Genomic DNA, 22,353 nt, shown 5'->3' on the forward strand with positions numbered 1-22,353 from the left:
AGCTAAGAAAGCGTTGTTCTAAGTCAGCCACAAAAATGTTGGTATGCTGTGGGGCCATGCCGGTACCCATAGCAGTGCCACTGACGTGAAGGCATACATTGTCCCCAAATGTTCACCACAAAATAGGCTTTCAGTCAAATGTGAATAGCAAAGCCTCCGCAGTCTCTTGCTGCTCAGCACCAAGGACAATTGTGAGGCAGGAGACAAAAGTGTGCCCATTACTTCTCCATCACAGGCTTCTGCTCCCCCCAAGTGGTGGAAAAAAGCTTAATCTATACTCCATGAGGAGATAACGTAATGCAATTATGCATGCTTCACTGTTGCTTATAAAGTATCGTTCTGAGGAATCATTACTGTTTAATTCCTTTTCAACAGAACTAATCCTGTTCCTTATATAAAGAAGGGTTTGATCCTGCAAAGCCGCTCAGAAAAGTAGTCCTGTTTAAATCAATGTGACTATTCACCTGACTCAGCCTTCTATCAAATGAATCATAAAAAGGTCAGAGAAAGACCTGTACATTTCACAGTGAAATGCATCTTTTTCTTTCTAATCTAGTGCTGAAACCAGAGTTGAATCTAATCTACAATCTCAAATTAGGACTGTCACATTAGATAAACTTGCAACAATGTGGCCACCACAAGTAGTAGGCTTGAAAATATTAAAAACTGATCAATAATTCACAGGACAAAGTGCGTATCTTGTGAATTTTCAGATTCAGACACAGGAAATGCTGAAAACAGGCAGACAACTACTCCACCTTGTTTGGCATTCTCTGACACTGCCTGTGCCAGAAGCTTCAGAAGGATGGTTTGAAACTCCCATAATGCAGGCTGAGTCAAATGACTTCAGGGTTTGTTTGTTTTTTTCAGATAAGCCCATTTCAATCTCCTTTAAATTAACTATATTTATTGGGTTTATGTCAGACAATATTACGCAAAAATAATTAGCGGCTTACTATACCTAAAAGGATTGCTAAAAATCACTATATTGTGTATGTGACATTTTTCTTTTCTTGTTTATATTTGTGACACTCGTGTTGTTTAACTTGATGATGTGACTAATTGATCATTTAGAAATGCATCAAAAATTAAAGAGCTAAAGATAACAGAGCTCAATCTTTAAAAAGGCCTAGGAACGTGACAGCTGCTCAACTCATTGAGACTAATAGTAATTTAAAGCATTAAACTTAACTGCAAGAGAATTAACAGTATATTTAAATTTGAGACTGTCACAACAACAGAAGAATAAAGTAAAGCAACAGGAGTGCCCAGTAGCAGGAAGTCAGTACCAGTTTTAAAGGGAAAATTTCCTCGTCAATAAGCAAACAAAGATCAAAGAGCCAATAAAAGGCACTGGCCAGATTCACCTTTTCTTGCAATTCTTTTGGCATAGTTGTACCATTTTAGAGTGAAAAACCATATGAAAAACTAGAGTTTTGGTTGAATGTGGGATTATTCAAACCAGAAATTCCACATTAAATTTTTCTACAAAATAAACTGTTGGCACAAACCCACATTAATCAAAATCACAGTGTATGTCAGTTCTAGTGGCCAATCTCCATTGATATTCAGTAAGGAGAGCTGCAAGACTTGATCAAGTCTATGGCTTGATTGAGTATTCTAGATGAGTATGGTTACATATTAGGTACAAGCTGAAGAACAACATGAAAAAAGGTTGGCCCAGAATTAAGTGGAAAGTGAGAGTCATAACTTTTTTTTTTTATTATTAAAGACTTTTAACATCTAAGCAAGAACCCTTGTAGATCCACTTTAATTCTCCTTCCCCCTTCCCCCAGATACATGAAAGGAAGACACCATATTCCGATGTTCAGGGCCTTGCACTAAATCCTTTATATTGTATGTAAGAGAAGCATTTTCTGTAGGCCAGACTGGACTAAATTCAGACATGGTACAGCTCAGTATATTTAATCTTAAAAAAAAAATAAAAAAAATGAAATTTAAATCCTCTGTTTCTGCAGGCAGTTGACTAAAATATTGACTATAAAATACCAATTGACAAACTAATTCTGTACTGGTTTAAAAAACATTTAAATCTACTAGAATTTGATGGGTATACTATAATTTTACAAGAACATGAAATTATCTATCCATAACAATAGCCCAGAAGAAAGTTCTGTCAGGATTTTGGCTGGAACCTCTCTCAGAAGTTTTAAGTTAGGATTTTTCTGTAGTCCCATGAATGACTAACCTGACTTCTTTCCTGAGTCTTTTATTTATATATAATTTAATTTACAATGTATTATTTGGGATTTGATGTACTTTATTTTTTGTTATGCTATCAATCCTCGGACCTTTGATCTATCATGAAGAAGCCTCTGCTCCTCTTCATCTTTTAAGTGCCTCAGACAGCTTTGTCGGTTACTAAAACAATTAACACCTAGAGCCAACTAATAAATAAAATCAACCTGTCCATTTAAGTGGCTTTATATGCTCTTTAAAAAAATTGCACATGAAGTAATCACTCAAAGTTGCTGTTATATGCAGGAGTTCTCAAGTACTTCACCAGAAACAAATATAAACAGGCCATTTTGTCATCTCCAGAATAAGAAAAGGCATCACAAATACTTGCTAATATATTTAATAACTGTCAACTGGCACTCTCTCATGTTTACTTGTACTGAAATGTGTATGTAATAAAAATGTTTCTCGCTGTTTAAAGATGTTAGTTTCCCTCGTACAGATTAAGTTTTAAAGGATAAAGATACAAACAAACATTCTTGTACATTTAGGAGTAGTGTGTTCAAGTGGCTAGGATACTAGCTGGAGTCAGGAGACCCGGACTCTAATCCCTACTCCGCTGCTGAAATGCTGTGTGACATTGGGCATCTTTCCTCACCTGTTTCCCTCCCCACCATTTGTCTATCTTGTCCATTTAGATTGTAAGCCCTCAGGGTAGGCACTCCTACTTTGTTTGTTCAGCTAATGTGACAACAAAATCCTTTGCAGCCTTGAGACATCACAACTTACTAAATTCAAAACACACTAAAAAGCTAGGTGTATTGAGTAATACTATATTTGCTAATAGTCTTTGCTATTAGTCTAACAATCTACTGCAAGTTATAGGTCTACTTTCTATATTAACTTTTCAAAAAAGTTATATCTATAGTATTTACAGGCTAGATCTTAAATTAGCATTTTGCCCTTTTGAACCAAATTTGAGCCTAACAGTCTTCAATTTTTTTTCCATGTTACTTGGTTAATACCAATCCACTGCACATAAATACCTATGATACAAGAACGCTAAAGGTTTCAAAGTAAAACGCTCACGTTAGAAAATGCTACAATTAAGGTAGCCACACATGTAACTAAAGATCATAAAACATGCACAAGGCATGGGAAACCTTAATTCAGGTATTTCTTAACTTCTAAATATTTGACTTTGCAATGAATGTTCTTTTAATGCATTGCGCGTATGCAGTTTCCTAGATTTCTCAAAAACCAAAGGGGAAAAACACAGATTCCACCACATGTAATCATAGTGACACCCAGCATGATGTTCAGCATGAAGTGAAACCTTGGCCACTTAGCTCTATAACAGAGCTCGGACACTAACAAAGGAGTAACTGACTGTTATTGTTTCTTTTCTGAACTCCCCAAGTTGTCCACTCAAAGTATGGTGCCTGAAACTGGACTCGCGCTGAGTCCTCATCTGTGCGGAGTAGAGCGCAATAGTTACTTCCTGTGTCTTACATACAACATGCCAGTTAATATCAGAATGTTTGCCTCTTCTGCAACAGCATCACATTGTTGACTGAATATGATGAGCACTGACCGTGTTTTTGGTATAAAACGGAGAAAAGACCCTGCTCAGAGGAACTCTAGTGTTCATCTGATAGTGGGTGCTGTCTCCACATATGTGGTATTTAGTGACATTTTTAGTTTCACTATTAAAGGGCTAGGGTCAGGAAGTGGAAGATGCAGTTGGGGAGTGGGCGGGGGTGGGGGGAGTCAACGCCCCTACATGCCACTCCCCAGTCTTCATTCCTGGATATGTCGTCACAACTTCACAAACATTGCTCTTATGCAGGAACTATGTTGCTGTTACCAAGTGGACAATTCATGGTAGGGAAAGGGTTCCGAGGGGAAATGTTGCTTGTAAGCAGCAGTTGCTCTTACAAGGTGTTGTTGCAAACAAGCATCTATTGCAGTGTTTCCCAAACTTTTTTTGGCTACCGAACACCTGGTACATATTTACAGAACACTTATAATATTATTTTGTAGTCATTTGGTTTTCAAATTAAAAATTCCGTTATTTATGCTCAAATATATTTTATTTTATAAAACAAAGCAAAAATACAAATTTAAAATAACTTGAACAATTTCTAACTGGAAAGTGTGTATAAAGTAGTACAAAAATCAAGTGCAAGACCCTTTTTTTTTTTTTAAATTACGATTCTTTCACCAAACACCTATTCACATCATGCAGAACACAGTTTGGGAAACACTGGTCTATTGTATTGCATGAATGCCCCCGCATATTACAACATACAGTGCTGCTGAACAGATGGTCTCTTAAATGAGTAACGCAGAGTTCCTAACCCTCTGTGATAATTAAAAATCCAGTTGACCAGAAAACCTCTGCAAAATATTGGAAGGAATAGTCACAACTAAGAGCAGGATACATTCCTCTTCACATAAAGAATAGCAGTGGAAAATTAGATATTTTTGACACCAGTCTTGTAAAAAACAAACTACGATTCCCAGCAAAATCCTGGGGGATATCATGATACAACAAATTTTCTTAATTTCTGCTAAAATTATCTCAGTAGAAGGCTTCTGATCTGATTACTGATTTTTCCATGCTATGTAAAGGTTATTTCAGAGTTTTTGATTTTTGGAGTGCTTCACTTTGGGGCACAGGAAGAAAATTAAGTAATTACAGCAATCAAGTGCCTCTGGAATCATAACTTAAATACTATTTCCAAGACTCCAACCCACAAAAGAATTCTATACTTCCCTTATATGTACAAAGTCTGAGGTTACTTTAGTCAGACATTTTGTGAACTACTGGTGAGAAAGCACAGAAAGTTTTAGCTCCACAAGATTTTTAGAAACTTGTACATGTAAAAATAGGGTTGTAGTGAAAGTCCTAACAATTTCAATGCAACAGTTTTTCACAGGTGACCTCTTTCTTCAATCAATTCAGTTAACAATGTAACTAAGACCATAAAATTATTCATTTCTTGATGGTTTTATTCTGGTCAAACACAGCTTCATAGTTGATATTTCGTTTTGCAACCAGTGACAAAAATGTATGTATTCAATATAGTTAAAGAAATTCTAAACTAGCATCCACTTTTGCTTTATTTCAGAAAATAGGACATTGTCCTTGCAGCACACCAATAGGAATTCGAGGGCTATACCTAGTGATTTCAATAGAACAAAAACAGATGCATGTTGTAACAAATGAAAAAAGTGGTAAGGAACAATCAGACAGGGATTATGGTCCAGTAGTTAAGGTGCTGGCTGGTGACTTGGGAGACAAGGGCTCAATTCCCTGCTTAGCACGTAGGTAAGAAAATGAAATTTGGCAAAAGCTGACTTCACACACTTAAAAGCAACCATTCATATTTGCTGTTCCTGGACTGTATGTATGCAGGAAGTGGTGTTGGTGATTCAGTAGATGGCACTCTTCTTTATTGATCCATGCCTCTAGAGTGGTTCAATGGGGGTATTTTTCAGAAAATGAGGAGATTTAAATTCTAGCCAAATTCCATCTGGTGTGATGGCTACCTACACAACCTCCCCCTGGAGTTTCTATTTATATATTTCCTGTCCTAAACTCTTGTGCTTCTGTGCTGCTCAAGAGCTGCAATATTTCACCGGGGTAAGTGAATTGGTCCCTACAATAAATATAGACTATTTATATAACCATTATATAAAGTACAGGAAGGCACTAAAACACTTGTTCCGACAGTCTCAGCATGACAGATCCTAAAGAAATAGGTCTTTCCTTTGTTGAGATAGAAATCAGAATCCTTTCTGAAGTATTAGACCTCAGGGATGAAAAGACAGTTAACTGTTGCAGAAAAAGAACTCTGAAAAGAACACTTTTTCCTTCTGAGCTTGGCGTATGACAGCCTGAGATTTCTTAGGCTATTTTCTCTAGGGAGAAAGATACAAACCAACTCCCAAACAAAATTTAAACAAAAACACATTTACATTTAGACTTACAATGAAAATTAACTTCTTGACTCAAATTTCTCATTAACAAGACAGCTGTTTAATAATGCTTAGATAATTAAAATGTTACTTTACACCTTAGAAATCTCCATGTAGTATTTGTTTTCACTGAGTACTGATTGGACTTCAGTTATTCACATGTTAGTTTCTACACACACAGGGGACTTTGTTGATATGTATGAGCATGGCTGTGTTATGCTTATATGCTGCTCTAGAATCCATATACATGCTCTGTTCTCTGAAGTACACGACGCAAAGGGAGCAATCATCCAAATCTGTATTAAACCTGTGAATGAGTGTAAATATAGACAATGGCTATGGGTGCGAGTCTGTCATGGAGGTCATGGATTCCATGATTTTCCGAGACCTCCATGACTTCTGCAGGGAGCAGGTACGACTGACCCCAAAGCCAGTGCAGCAGCCCAGGTGGTCCCAGGGCCAGCCACATCACCACCACTCCATGCACTAGCGGGTGCCCCGGAGGCCCCCAGAGCAGCAGCTGCATTCTTGGAGCCCCCCCCAGAATACCCAAGATTTAGTCAGGTGTAGACAGTACAAGTCATGGACAGGTCCCAGATCCATGACTTCTTGTTTATTGCCTGTGACCTGTTTATTGTTTATTACCCATGACTAAATCTTAGCCTTAATAATGGCTAATGAGACAGAGTGTAACACTTTGGGGTTCAACCCACACCAGTAAGACACTGTCACCACCTGCCCTGCAACTCTGGGTACCTTCAATGCTATGTTGCCATGGTTCACAGCGCTGACACCAACAGCCAGCATACAAGCATGAAGGTCACACCCTGGCTTCCACCACCCACTTACTTTTGCTAGGTGACCCAACACCTCTCCAGTCCCAAATTTCCCCCAATCCATCAGCCCTCTTGCAGAACACTTACCGAAGTTACGTTTGCTGCTCTAAATGCTTATTACCTTAACTGGGGTTAACAAACACCTAATTTCAAACAAAGCACTGAACCATTTTATAGTATATTTCACCAATATCATAGATTTAAGTGCTATCAAGTAAAATAAGTAAGAACAGAAATGGTTACAAACAAAAGTAAAAATAAGCTAAGACTAAAATGTATAGAAACTTGCTTAAATTCTTTGCCTATGTCGATTTCTCACCTGTACTCAGGTCCCAGAAACTTCAACCCCTTTGGTTACAGGATCCAACATTCTGAGGTTTCAAGAGCTCTGGCTTCTTTAGTGCATCGAGTAATGGATCGCTACGGGGTTCTCTCCCCATTCTTTTTATGGTCTAGTAAACCTTTGAAATGTATTCTTTGAAAAGTAAGCCCAGAGAAAGCTTCTCTCTCCTGCTGGCGTGCAGACACCATGCTATCTTCCTGAAGTTCACTGACCCTGCTTCAAGAAACATGCAGGCTTTCTGGGGTGCAGTCTCCATCCCCCATGGAGACTTAACTAGCTATCTTTCCCCCACTTTGTTCTCCTGGTGGCTTTGTTTACCTAACATGTAAATGAGCTTTTCTCTGTCCTTGGTCACACCTTGCCTAATTTACATCAGAGATACATTCAAGCAGGTGGAACCCATTCCTTTATTCAGAACAAGCGGGGGCTTAGGTACTCCTTGCAAAATACATTTTAAGCACATATTTGAAGCATAAATCTATAAAGTCCTGCCGTGGATTTACTATGCATACATCACTCAAGAATATTAATGATCAATTATTAGTTTTCCAATGACATATTACATGCCATCTTTCGTCTACCATGACAACAGCGTACCCACTGGCACTGAGATGCTCTCAGAATCACAGATTCCTAAATACAGATTAAAAATAATAAAATTGAGTTGGCTGTGTCTAAGCAAGTAGAAGAAAAATAGAGACCTGTTAATCTTTAGTTAAAAAAAAAAGTATTAGTATTTCCACATATTGGCATGTTAAATGCATTCAAGCCCCCCAAATTTTCTATAATACACTGAAATATTGCCTTTTTACTCCTGAATGTCAGAATGTAGTTTGCTTCAGCATCAATTTAACAAGAAACAAAAATGAGTCAGTCCTTCTATTGTGTATGCTTCTATACATTTAAATTCCTTTCAAGAACACATGATGCAAAACCTGATTCTCAGTTGAACTAAATGCTTAAATAAAGCCATTTTCTTTGTTGAACTGAAATGTGCATGAAACTGTAAATGCCCCCTACACACAATGTTTTAAATGTTCATATTCATTAGAGCAGTGGGGAGGTTCCTAGTTCCTTTAGACAACTGTGGACATGCAGAAGCAAATAAATTGTATAGAAGGTGGAAAGATTTTTAAATATCTTTTGGCAAAGCATGCCCCGAATATGCTGCAAACATTTATTCAGTCTTTCCAACACAACCAAAAAGGGGGAAAACCATTTCCACTTTTTTTGGTCTAAGGTGCACTGCTAGAGAATCATACATGGATACTCAATGAAAGGTTTCTCCTCCCTCCTCATCCAGGTAGTGCTGTCAAGGTAGTCCATGACAAGTTTCAGTCTTAGAAAATCTTCAACCCTTTATTCTCAGGCTTCCCATTGTCTTCTGCACAATATGAGATACAAGAATAGCACTTGTTAGCATCACTCTTTGGCTATAAGTGATTAGCCACCTCGATGACGGCTGCTAAACTTACTCTATACATAATATTCACCTGTTGCTGGATAAAATCAGCTGTAACCCCTGGAGCCCCAAACAGGTCCCTGCCATAGACAACTAACTCATTTCCCAGTGTGGGAAACACAAAGCCTCAGCCTCCACATGCCACTATCAGAGAATTTCATTTTTCATATTTGAAGATTTTTTGTATTTTTTTAATTAGAAATTTATTTTGTAAATGCCAAAAGTTATCATTTGATGAAGCAAAGAAAAATGACTATTTATTAGGTGTTTACCATAACTTCCCTCCAAATCCATAGCTGTAATTTAACTATACAAGACTAGTACACTATGATAACATCTACCAAATTCAACAGAACTCAGTCCAATATTAATTTCAAACCCTGGAGATAATGAAAGAGTAGAAAAACTCAATTCTAGAGATTCTAGACTCATGCAGCCAGAAGACCAATCTTCAACAGCTCCACCTGCTGGCACTAACACAAAGCTAGAAAGACTCAAAATAATCCACACTGGGACCTCCACGATTGGAAGGTAAAGAGGAATACTCCTGGGGGAATTCTGCGCATCTGCGGACAAGCATAATTCCTCTGTCTCCCATCATTTTGTATTTTCCCCACATAAAAAACATTTTGCCTCAGAAGTGCTGCAGTTCCACTTTTTGCCCACCAGAGGCCTCTGTGGCACCAGAACAGCCCTGTGTTCATGCTAGCTGTTCTAGTGCCACAGCAGCCTCTGGTGGGCAAAAGGCAGAACTGCAGCACTTCCTAAGGCAAAATGTATTTTATGTAGGAAAATACAAAATTCTATGCCCAGTGCTGCAGAATTCCCCCAGGAGTAGAAGTTGATCACAGCACCCTGCCTGCAGAGCCAAGTTAGAACAGAGTGGGGCACACAGGGCTGCTGGGGAGGTTAGAGACTGGGGATCAGAATGGCTAGTGAGGGGGACAGACTGGGGCACACGCTCATGAGCTAGTGGCATGACAGAATTGAGCCTGGGGAGGGGGACTGGAGAGCCAGGGAGAGGGGTGGGCGGGGACAGGGGTAAACGTGCCTGATTGAATGAGAGAAGATTGGGGTCAGCATGGAGGAGGCTTCCCAACTCCCTAACAATCCCACCTCCCTGCCCAAAAAAACCTTCTCCCACCCACACCCAACACCCTCCAGGTTCACTCCTAGGCTCCTTCCCTCTCCCTCAACTCCTCTATTACCCCTGACTCCCCCAAACCTTTGCACTGCTTCTGACAGCGGCAGGAAATACAGTTCTGTGTTGTAATTTAAATGAATTACACAAAGTTCTGTATTAATATGCCTAGTAAGGAATTTGTCAAAAAAAAATACCGGAATCTTTGTCTGTATTGTTACAGACATACTTGCTGACAGATATTTAGAAATAAATTGCCAAAATAATTGAAACGGGCATGATTATATTGTTGTTTGACAAATAAAATATGCAGAATTTTGAAGAATTTTCAAATATTGTGTGCAAAGTTTTTAATTTTTTTGCTGCAGAATTCCTCCAGAAGTAGGAATAACTCAGGAATAATATAATGGAGCACGTAGTTGCTTTAAAAAAAATTCAAATAATTGTCCTTCCAATTTATGACAATATAGAAAGAGTTCCCTATAGAAAGAGTTATGTAATAATTCACGCTTTTTTCCTTATTATTTTTATTTCTATCGAAAACATTAGTGATACTACAGCCAACTCAGCACCAAGTAGTATTGTGCAGTGCAGTTTCTTTTTTGTTTGGAAAAATTAGATATTAAATTCACTTCCAAGTAGTGAAAAAATAAGTTCCACCCCTCCCCTCCCATGTGAGGGGTCAGAGAGTTAGTGTATATGAGAAGACTAACTCAAATACGACGTATTGCTCCACTGAAAGCATCAGATTTTAGCAAATTGTCTAAAATGGGTCAGGAAGGTTTGAAACAGAATGCTTACAAGGTTTCTTCGAAATAACCTTCAGTTTAAAATTGTCACAGCTTTCTATGTGTGCCAGTAGTAAATGTTCTCATTTATAAATCTAATTCTATGGAAAAGAATGAGCCTTTGCTGTCCAAAGGATTTCAGTCACTCAAAAGCTGACAGACATCTTAAATGTTATACCATTTGTATGTAAAAATTATAATTCACATAACACAAATAGATCTAACTAATTTTCCATGTTTCGCTTTTTGTTTTATATTCCACATAACTGCTGGCTATTCAGAGACATATCTGTGCTGTAGGATACAGGTGTTTAGCTATTACCCTAGAGATACAGTCCAGATGAGACTTTACAGGCCTTTTCTATTCCATATCAACATGCATGCCAGAAGACTGAAGTATTACTAAAAACATTAAATTATTTCAGCAACTTCCTCTTGGACAATATATTTGTATAAATCTACAGTATCATTTATTAAACAGATTCTGAATTACTGAAACTCTGAACAGTGCAGTAAGGTCATTCAAATTTTGCTGCACTCTTCAAAGTATAGCTTTCCTATTGAAAATAGCATTGAATAAGTCAGCAATCCTCTCTCCACAGGGAAAAATCCATTAACTTTTTTCACCCTTCGCAAACCAATCTACATTTTAGTAGTAAGGTGAAATGCTTTTTTATATTGCCAGTCACAGGACTGAGCACGTTCTCAATGCTACCAAAAATAAAAAAGCCATACAACTCCTCTCAAACTCCATCCATCACACCTCCATACACAGCCTAAAAAACCCACCCTACTAGTTTGAACACTAACCATTCTTCCAGAATGTCTTTAAAAACCCACTCTCTTACTAGATTAGATCACCATAGGTAATTGTTGCAATAGCCCACATAACTAAGGTCTCAAACAGAGAAAATGCACAGACCATTTCATAAAATTAACATTCAGTAATCTAGAATAGGGTTGAGAACCCAAGATATGGGCATTTCAGATGGAGAAAGATGATGATTTACAGGTAAATATTAGATGTTCTGCGCCCCCAGATTATACCTCCAGGCACAGCCACCCCTTCATTCAGAGAAAAAACATGGCGTTCAAAAATTTACTACTGCACTGAACATACAACCGAACGCAATGTGCTAAAGCAAACTGGTCAGGATACTAAGAAAGATTGCAGAGTGCACCCTTTCTGTAAAACTGTAATTATCCTTTATATCCAGCACCAAAGAACTCTGCTCAGGAAAGGGAATTACCCAGAAACATCTCTTCATTCAAAGAAAGTTAAAGAATACATTAGACAAGTTTATTCCTAGGAGTACCTTCTCCTGGTCAAACTATATAAAGGGAGGACATGCTCTTGCCACAAAACTCCTCCACCCTTCTAGCATATGCTCAAGTCCTAACCCAGTGATTAATTAAATTTTAAACAGGCATTTCCAACATGCTATATTTGAATCAAAACACACATAGTCCAATTAAATAGCTGAGACCATTAACATCAACATTATCCACACCAATTTTTTTTTTTTTTTTTTTTGCAATTCAACCATGGCTCCTCTTGGAGCCCTAATTTGCATATTGTAGACAATATTAACAGAATTGTTTGCTGTCATTCAAAATGAGGCATATTGAGGACAAGAAAATCCTCAAAAAGGGTACTGTATCTTACTGGAGGGAAGGAAGACCTATTCATGGCTGTATGAAATTACCAGCATTGGACAAAAGTAATTCTGCTTTGTAAATGCTGCTTTTAAAGGGTTACTCAATACAAATCGATAAAACTTGAAATGAGAACGATAAGCATGAGCTAATAACAGCACCATTAATATTTTTCAAAATTCTTGTTACATAGTTCATTCGCTACCAAAGAAATAATACAAGTTCATAAGTTACCATAAGTAGTCATAACTGCAATTTTAAAAGGATTCCCTCCTAAATTTCTTAGTTGATAGAAAATAGTAAACACATTTCACTAACATGTTTATAGCCAAGATTACTTAAAACACATCGAGTTAGATCTCATATTATGTTGCTTATTAACTTGCAATTCCTGTTGAAGCCAAGAACAATAGATTTTTTCAACATCATTCTATATATTAATGCAAGTCTTAAATATCAAAATAAAATTCCCTTTTAGAAACTACATTTGTGAGCTCCCTCTGTAATGCAAGGGAAGATAGAGAGCTGCCTTCACAGCGCTTGTCAGGCCAGGTCAGGAGACAGGCTGTGGGGTGCTGGGGGGTATGTCCGTCAGACAGGGGTTCATAAGGGCTAGTGGGGGAGGACAGACTGGGGCAGAGGCTGAATGGGAGTGGGGGCACAGGGCCACAGGGGAAGGGAGATGCAGACACACAGGGAGGTGGGGCAGAGCTACACAGGGACAGGAGTGGCTGGGTGAGGGCACAGACACATGGAGGCAGGGGAAGGAGTGCAGAGCTACATAGGGACAGGGGAGTGGCTGCGTGAGGGAACAGAGGGGCAGATGTGCCTCACTGAATGGGAAAGCCTAGGGGTCAGGCAGGCTGGTCTGCATGGGGGAAGCTCCCTAACAATCCCTTCCCCGCGCCCTCCAAAAAACCTGTTACACATCCAGTCTCCTTCCCAGCAATTTACTTCCCTCCATTATACTGACTCCCCCAAGCCTTTGCACTGCTTCTGAGGGGTGTGGGAAATATGGTTCTGTTTAAATGAATTATTACTCAGAGCTCTGTATTAATATGTCTAGTAAGGAATCTATGTGTCAAAAAATATTTCCTGAATCTTTTCTGTCATCTGTATTGTCACAGACATACTTGCTGGCAGGTATTTTGAAATAAATGGCGAAAAATAATTGAAACTGGTGTTATTATATTGTGTTATTTTGACAAATAAAATATGCAGAATTTTTTAGAATTTTAAAATATTGTGCGCAGAAAAGTTTCATTGCAGAATAATAACAGGAGTAAACTACAGGTTATAGAAAAAAATATATCCCACACTTTTCATGGACTTTTCTGACCCAAATATTAACCTAGCATTCTTTTTAGAAAACATTAACCTTTCACTTAATGAAAATTCTTCCATGAACATCCACACATCACAACAGCTAAAATTTCTTTATTATTGCCTATATAAAGTTTCAGTTTAATACATTAACACGTATATGGCATGACATATGCGGGGGGGAGGGGGGTGAGGGGCCTGAACACTACACCCGGCTTTGTCAGCGATACCTCTTAAAATAATTGAAAAGAGACTAACATTAACTCACCAAAAACAACCTGTAGTTGAATGCTGATGCCTTCACAGTGAGGCTTATCTCCATCTTCAGTCTCCAGTTTCCAAAGATAAATCATATGTTCTCTGATATGATAAAAAAGGGCATGCTACACTCTCTTCCTCTCAATTCAGTGAGAGCTCTACTAACATAGACCTGAGAAAAACTGCAATCCTAAGGGTAGGTACTTGATATGAGCATGCTCCGTATCTAATTTGAAACAGCCTTATGCTTTATCTCAGAGATGCCCTACTTCCAAACAAACTCAGCTGTAAATCAAATCTAAAATCATTAACTCCAATAAGTAAATCTGAACCACTGAGAAATACTGATTTTTCCCTTTTTTTGGTTCAACTGCGTGTGTGCAGACAATAATTTGCACGGTTTTACTGAAACATATCCTCAGGCTTGAACACCATCACCATGTGTCAGCATAACTACACAATGCTAGTTTATCAGAATAGAAACTTACCAGATCAACATATGACCCAAAAACCTTAAAAGCAGTTCATAACTTGTCTGTGGCGAACAGAATTTGTCCAATTTCCTCTAATCCAAGTAAAACAATGTATTTAGTAGTGAGTTATACTAATGTTTTACCTTTTTTAAAAAAAAAAATCAGGTAATACATTACCACCCCTCTAAATCTCAGATTCATCAATTATTTTGCCATGAAATTAAATCATTTGTTTCTGAATTAAATTAGTTACACTGATGAAAAAAGTGCATTGTGTTTTGTAGCATGTTTTCTTCATATGCTACAGCACAGGACAAGCAAAAGCATTTGCATGTATCTTTCATATGGTCTGCATATATCATATAATTGGGGATTAGGGTTTTTTTTAGAAATCAGGTATTAGAGTAAGGAGGAGTTGCCATATGCCTAATATAATTTGAATGTAGAAATGCTAATCAGCTCTATGTATTTGAAACAGACTTCATTTTCTCACTTTCACATAAACCTCCCTTCTACCCACTACTCAAACTCTCAAAAAAAACCCTGACTACTGAATTAGCAATATACACCTGCTTCTCAAAAGGAAGCTCTAAACAAATACAGCTGATACATTATTTGGAGTTGATGGAGCAGGGAAGAAACCTTTGCCATGGCATGGCTACAGTAGTTTTAAACTGAAGTGATTCAACAGCTTTGTTTAGCAGTTCACAACCTTTTTGAATTGAAGTCCACCATTTGATAGATCCATACCTTATCCACCCTTGCTTATCCTCGTCACACTGGGTGTGTCTAAACCACAATAAGAGGTGCGATTGCAGCACTAGTAATAAAAAAAATTGAGTAAACGCAGCAGCAGCAGCACAGGTTGTACAAGCACATCAGAGATCCTAAGTATGTACTCACATCACTAGGCTGTGCAGAAGCCTATCCTGCCACATCTACACTGCTATTTTTAGCCACGCTAGCACACAGATTTCCATCTGTGCCACAAGAACACCTCAGATTTAAGTATAGACATACCCAGTGTGGGAGTCTGACACTTTTCATCTGTTTTGTTCATTCAACTCCACCTTTTATCTTTTCCTGTGTATTTGCCTGTTTCTTCCTATTTTTCTGTTTTTATTCCTTTGAACACGTAATTTAAATAAATACACACAAGGGATTGCTGATTCCTATAATCTAGCAGGACTTTGATTTTACAAAACAGAGTATGCAATGGAAGAAATAATCTGTTTGGTACTATTGTATTTGTCTTTTAAAACCCCACTACTACTTTTACTCCTCTCCCTTCTCCAGTGATTTTTTTCCCACTCCTTTTCATCTTAGGCCTTGTCTACACGCAGGAGGGCACCAGTTTAACTAAAGTAGATTAATTTGATTTTGGTGAAAATCCTCTGTGGCTATCTGTATGTTTTAAACTGATTACACTGGTTTATTTTAAACCTGGAAATTTAATGAAGTAAATTAAACCAATGTAAGTCAAGTTTAAACTGAAATAAATGTCCACACAATGGCTGATACTGATTTAACTGAATAGTGTAAAAACCACCCCTTTAAACTGTTGCAGCTGTGTGTCTAGACTGGGGTTTACCTTTTATCCACAGCACCTTGTCCTACCCACCATTGCTACCTCTTCATTCTCATGGGATCACAGAAGCATCATTGCAGGTTTAAGCAGTCTCCTCATTTATGTTTTTCCCTGTTTTTCACAGGAGCTTGAAGTAAAGCAAGGCAGGGACCACTGCCCACTCTCTGCTTCCTGCCTTCAAACACAATTGAGCCAGACTGCTGTAGTGGAAGTATTTAAGTGATAATGGGTGGGGCAGGAGGCAAGCAGAGTTCTCCCTACCCTGAAAGGATGGGCAAAGGGTTTGCCCAAATGACCAACAAAGCTTCTCACTTAGATATTGTCATAAATATAAAGGGAAGAGTAAACCCCTTTGAAATCTCTCCTGGCCAGGGGAAAGCTCCTCTCACCTGTAAAGGGTTAAGAAGCTAAAGGTAACCTCGCTGGCACCTGACCAAAATGACCTCTGAGGAGACAAGATACTTTCAAAAGCTGGGAGGAGGGAGAGAAACAAAGGGTCTCTGTCTGTCTATATGCTGTTTCTGCCGGGGATAGACCAGGAATGGAGTCTTAGAACTTTTAGTAAGTAATCTAGCTAGGTACGTGTTAGATTATGGTTTCTTTAAATGGCTGAGAAAAGAATTGTGCTGAATAGAATAACTATTTCTGTCTGTGTATCTTTTTTTGTAACTTCAAGGTTTTGCCTAGAGCGATTCTCTATGTTTTGAATCTAATTACCCTAAATCATCCTGATTTTACAGAGGTGATTTCTTTACTTCTATTTCTATTAAAAGTCTTCTTGTAAGAAAACAATGCTTTTTCATTGTTCTCAGATCTAAGGGTTTGAGTCTGTGGTCACCTATGCAAATTGGTGAGGCTTTTTATCCAACATTTCCCAGGAAAGGGGGGGTGCAAGTGTTGGGAGGATTGTTCATTGTTCTTAAGATCCAAGGGTCTGGGTCTGTAGTCACCTAGGCAAATTGGTGACGCTTTTTACCAAACCTTGTCCAGGAAGTGGGGTGCAAGGTTTTGGGAAGTATCTTGGGGGGAAAGACGTTTCCAAACAGCTCTTCCCCAGTAACCAGTATTTGTTTGGTGGTGGTAGCGGCCAATCCAAGGACAAAGGGTGGAATATTTTGTACCTTGGGGAAGTTTTGACCTAAGCTGGTAAAGATAAGCTTAGGAGGTTTTTCATGCAGGTCCCCACATCTGTACCCTAGAGTTCAGAGTGCGGAAGGAACCTTGACAGATATACTGAATCATAAATTTCCTGTGCACTCCAGTTACAGGCCCTCAACAGCAGCACCCCTAACTTTTGAGCCTGCTCTGGCCACTTCCGCATCCGCTGAGTGAGGGTGGAGGGGCTGTGGTGTCCTGTGCTACTGCAAACCCCCGATCAGTGAAGGCTTTGCCACAGGAGGTGTACATCAAGTTCCTGGCTTTTAATGTAGCCATTGAAGACTGGTACAGTAGTAAAGAAAAAAGCAAGATTTCATTCTCAAATTCAATTACTGTTAATAATTAGCTACGAGTTTCAACATCTATGCAAAAAAAGAAATATTTCATATGAGAATCTGCAGCTACCATTATAAGTAATCTGAAAATAGTAACGGTCTGAGATTTGAGAATTATGTCAACATATTTAAAAAAACTCTTGTGGCATAAAGAATAATGTGTTATCAAAGGTAATTATTTTAATGTTCATCCTTGCCATTTGACTATAAACTTGCACAAAATGATAGATTGTACTTTTATTCTACAAATCCCTGGAAGGCATAAACCCTGCAATCAGGATGCACAATGGACCTAGTGCTATAGTAAAACCTGATTTGCATGACAACTAAAACACTCATTTCTGCTTCCACATGAGTAAGTTACAGCACAATGAAAGATTAATGGTAATGATGAAATACTAACTGCAAACATTTGATTTTCAATACCCACTAGACTAGTATTTGTTTTTATTACATTGATATACATTAAAATCCTGTAAAAGGTTGGCCAGGTGGCAATACGCTTCAATCAGCACTCTCATCTGCCCTTAGCCTAAGGAAGGAAGGCTGTGGCACAATGAGGACCTGGGCATTGTCCTACAGACGAAAGAGACTAAATAGGTCACTGTACTCTTTAGAAATAATTTAAAAGGTCACAAGTGTCCTTTAAGTTTCTTCCCTAAGATGAATTCTCATCTCAAACTTTCCTCACTAGGATTTATTTTCCAAACCAAATCAGATCTCTAAATTTTCTCCAACTTGTGTTTTGACTGGTGAAGTGTAAAGAATTTTCTAAAAGAAATGCAAGCTGGTCAAAACAAAAACAGCTCTTCTTTAAAACAAGTGGTTCTTGGAGTAAGAAAGGCCGAATAATGGTATCATCCACATTGGGCCAATAATGATAAATTCAACGATTAATCCCTTTAATCTACAGCCATTTTAGGAAAATCCCCATAACAGCAAGATATGGATTAGTACAGCTATCAATTTGTCATTAATTCCAAAATCTGAGGTATAAGAGTTGAAAAAGGGGTCTGGAAAACCATGGAGAAATTAAGGCTACACACTTATCTTAGAGACATAGCTCCCTTTGCCTCCCAACAGCCCATCGTTTTGAACATAAATCATTCATTAAATCTTCTTTAGGCTAGATCAGGGGTTCTCAAACTTCATTGCACCGCAACCCCCTTCCGACAACAAACTTTACCACGCAACCCCAGGAGTGGGACTGAAGCCTGACTCCGCCCAAGTCCCACCGCCCCGGCTGCGGGTGCCAAAGCCTGAGCTTCACCACCCAAGATGGGAAGGTAGTCAAAGCTCAAGCCCAAGGGCTTCAGCCCCAGCCAGGGTGTTGTAACCTGAGCCCTGCTACCTAGGACTGTGGGGGTCAGGCTTCATCACTGAGCCCCAGCAAGTCTAAGCCAGCCTTGCCGACCCACAGTTTGAGAACCACGGGGCTAGATGCTTTTCCAGCCAAACAAATCATTTCTTAAATTTAATTTAATATAATCCTATACAAAGGTCTCCATATTTAAAATAAAGGCAACTCTGGGAGCACCTCTGCAGTTCAAACTGACTAGAATTAAAATTTGTGACCCTTTTTGAAAAGGCGTTAAAAGCAATTCCAAGCATTACACATGCCTATCACCTCCAATTTTTTGAATTTTACAATCAACTTTTCGTCTTTCTGCTGTTGTGTGAAAGACTCACAAAAACACTAAAAATAGTGAAAATGACCAAAACAAGGTACTATCAAATGCACAGACAGTGAAAAAGAATTTTTCTGTTCCACCTACAGTCATCTTAGATGTTCCTTGCAAAAAAGTAAAATGCTTTCAGAGAAAAGTGAAACATTAAAGTTAAAACTGTCCTTTAAAAGACTTTTTTTTATATATTCAGGATCAAATTTGGAAAAAAATATTTTTAAAAAAATTACAATTTAATATGCAATTCAATAAAGAGCTCTCAAAAAATAAGAACTAGATCAGTGTTCTCAAACTTTTGTACTGGTGACCCCTTTCACATAGCAAACCTCTCTGAGTGCAAGCCCCCCCGTACAAATTAAAGGTTTCAGAGTAGCAGCCGTGTTAGTCTGTATCCGCAAAAAGAAAAAGGAGGACTTTTCTTAGAGACGAGCAAATTTATTTGAGCATAAGCTTTCGTGAGCTACAGCTCACTTCATCGGATGCATTCAGTGGAAAATACAGTGGGGAGATTTATATACACCAAGAACATGAAACAATGGGTGTTATCATACACACTGTAACGAGAGTGATCAGGTAAGGTGAGCTATTACCAGCAGGACAGCCAGGGGAGGGGGGGCACGCGAGGGGGAATCTTTTGTAGCGATAATCAAGGTGGGCTATTTCCAGCACAAATCCAGGTTTTCTTCCCCCCCACCCCCCAAAAAAAAACCAAACCCACTCTCCTGTTGGTAATAGCAACATCTGAGGAATTAAAAACACTTTTTAATATATTTAACACTATTATAAATGCTGGAGGCAAAGCTGGGCTTGGGGTGGAGGCTGACAGCTCGCGACCCCCCCCCACATAATAACCTCACGATCCCCTGAGGGGTCCCGACCCCCAGTTTGGGAACCCCTCAACTAGATGGAGAATAGGACCCTTGCATATAAAAGATTTCTAGAAAGTGATCGTGTGCCTGATTGGTAAATTCTCCCATCACCAGAGCACAATGAAGTTTAAAATTGGACGGAAGCACTTAATTGTGTTTCTCAAAAGCTTCCTTAGTAATATCTTGAAATCAAGCAAAACATTATAATGTTATAACCAGACTTCTGTAAGTATAAAGGTGATGAGTCTGAAGAGGTGTGGAATAATGTTATAGAAACAGGGGAAAAAAAGGTTTTCACTGAAACTTAGCACGGAATTAGAAGGCACAATGGCAAACATTTAATGCCTGAGGGTTTTTTAATATTTTTTTTTAAACTTTAGCAGGAATATCACACAATGCTTGAAGTACCATTACTCCCTTTAAAAAACCTTTTAGCAACAATGCAACAGTTCACAAACACCTTCAACAATATGTTCTGACAGCAGAGTTGTTCATTTTAGCAAGACCAGTGTGCTACGTTGCTTAATTTTAAGTCTACACAGAAAACTCCCCTGCACCCTTGAATAAAATGGATCATTTGTCTGCAAGTTTATGCCCTATTTTGGATGGAATTTGTTAAAGCATTTTTATTTACATGACTAATGTAATGTTTTATCAAGCATGATAGAAGGATGCACAGAATATAGGTAATATATTATTTCCTCAATACATTTTAAAGGTGTACCAAAAATGGTTTTAATGACCAAAACAGATTCTAAGGTCATATGCATCACACCCGTTTTTTCGTCCCTTTTCTCTCTATTTTGGTGTATACCAACACAAAAGCATGTTTCTTGAATATGTTTCACTGTGCCTATTCTTGTTTCTGTAGCCTCAAGCGACACATTGCAAAAGCTAATTCTTCTGCCCCCTTCACCAACCAATAAGATTTTGAGGCCATACCCTCCAGCAATGTGAGAGTCTGGCGTCCCACTTCCTCCCATTCTGTACTTTTGCTTCCATTTCTTCACTTTACCACTTATCACCTGTGCTCCCACTTGCTGGCTGCCTCTCTCCTGCACTTGTGCCCTCACACTTGGATGTCTGTGACAATGCATTTACTGAAGTCATATGAAGATCATGTTTACAGCTAGTCTAAAACATGTATGTGCAGAGTCTGTGGCACCATGGAAGGGAAGCAGAAAAATTTACAAGGGTGGATGTGTATCTATATAAAATTTAAAGATGTTATTTTCACCTTTTTATGTAATGCATCATTCATGTTCTCTCATTTCTATTAATAATTTACATGTTATTCATAACTTACATGGCTTACATGTTCCTAGTGTCTCAATTACCATAATATTTAAACTTAGCTAGATGGGGTCTGTATTTTTCTGAGAGTGGATAATGAATTTAAATGGACTTTAGAAATAAACCTATTTAAAATTATGACTAAGGCCTAAACTTACTATAATCTAATAAAATCATTGAAATAAAAAGTATTCAAGCAGTAAGTTTGCTGCTGAAGTTTTAAAGAGAGTCAAACCACTTGAACTAGTTCAAGTCACTAGCTGAGTTTATTCAAGTGCTAAACTTGATAGTAGTAGCCTTTTCTGCAGGTGCAGAGAATATTTTCTTCATTTCACTGTATTCACCTAATTCAGTTCAAATATTAGTTAATTCAAAATTGAAAAAGTTGGAAAAAAACCAGGAAAGCTTTTCCTTTTCCAGTTTACGAATAAAAGCCACATGTCACAGGTTGCAATAAACTAGCTCTAAAACCATGAAGGACAAGGTGGCTAGCAACAAACAGTTCAGTTCATTGACTACAAATACTTTAACAAAGTGCAAAACACATTTTGATAAACATTCTATTACCTATTCAGCACACTGAAAGTAGTTTTATTTGATAAAACTTTAAAAGATTGTGAATTTAACTCAATTTACATTTCCATCTCAATGCAGTTTGACACAAATGAATAAAAAATTAACAAACATTAATTAACTGCAATCTCGATTTTAGCACTACTCCATTTGCTAAGGTGGAGTACAGAAATCTGAGTAGAGCCCTTTAAATCGAAAAAATGGTTGGTCGTGCGGATGGAACCAGTTTTATTTCGAGGTAACTCAGCTAATTCCAAAATAACCACGCACTATAGACCAGGCCTTTGAAAACTTCCAAGTAAACTCCCACACTCCTGCAAGTGTGTGATACCTACAACACTCCTATGTAATTTCAAACCAAAAAGTGGTGTCGATGTTAGTCTTGTGTC

General features: G+C 38.2%; 1 protein-coding gene across 25 annotated transcripts in view; it reads right to left on the reverse strand.

Annotated features, from left to right (window-relative positions):
* Positions 1–22,353, reverse strand: part of PLEKHA5 (pleckstrin homology domain containing A5) — a 260,673-nt gene that overhangs the window by 160,971 nt on the left and 77,349 nt on the right. Inside the window, exon 1 of one of the 25 annotated variants that reach the window (XM_048827437.2) lies at positions 14,001–14,108. The exons of the other annotated variants lie outside the window; for them this stretch is intronic. The gene's annotated coding sequence lies outside the window, so the exon portion shown is untranslated. Of the gene's footprint in view, positions 1–14,000; positions 14,109–22,353 lie in introns of those variants that run through there. 25 annotated transcript variants of the gene reach the window in all.

The sequence above is a fragment of the Caretta caretta genome, chromosome 1 (genome assembly GCF_965140235.1).
Source record: "Caretta caretta isolate rCarCar2 chromosome 1, rCarCar1.hap1, whole genome shotgun sequence".
Classification (NCBI taxonomy): domain Eukaryota; kingdom Metazoa; phylum Chordata; order Testudines; family Cheloniidae; genus Caretta; species Caretta caretta.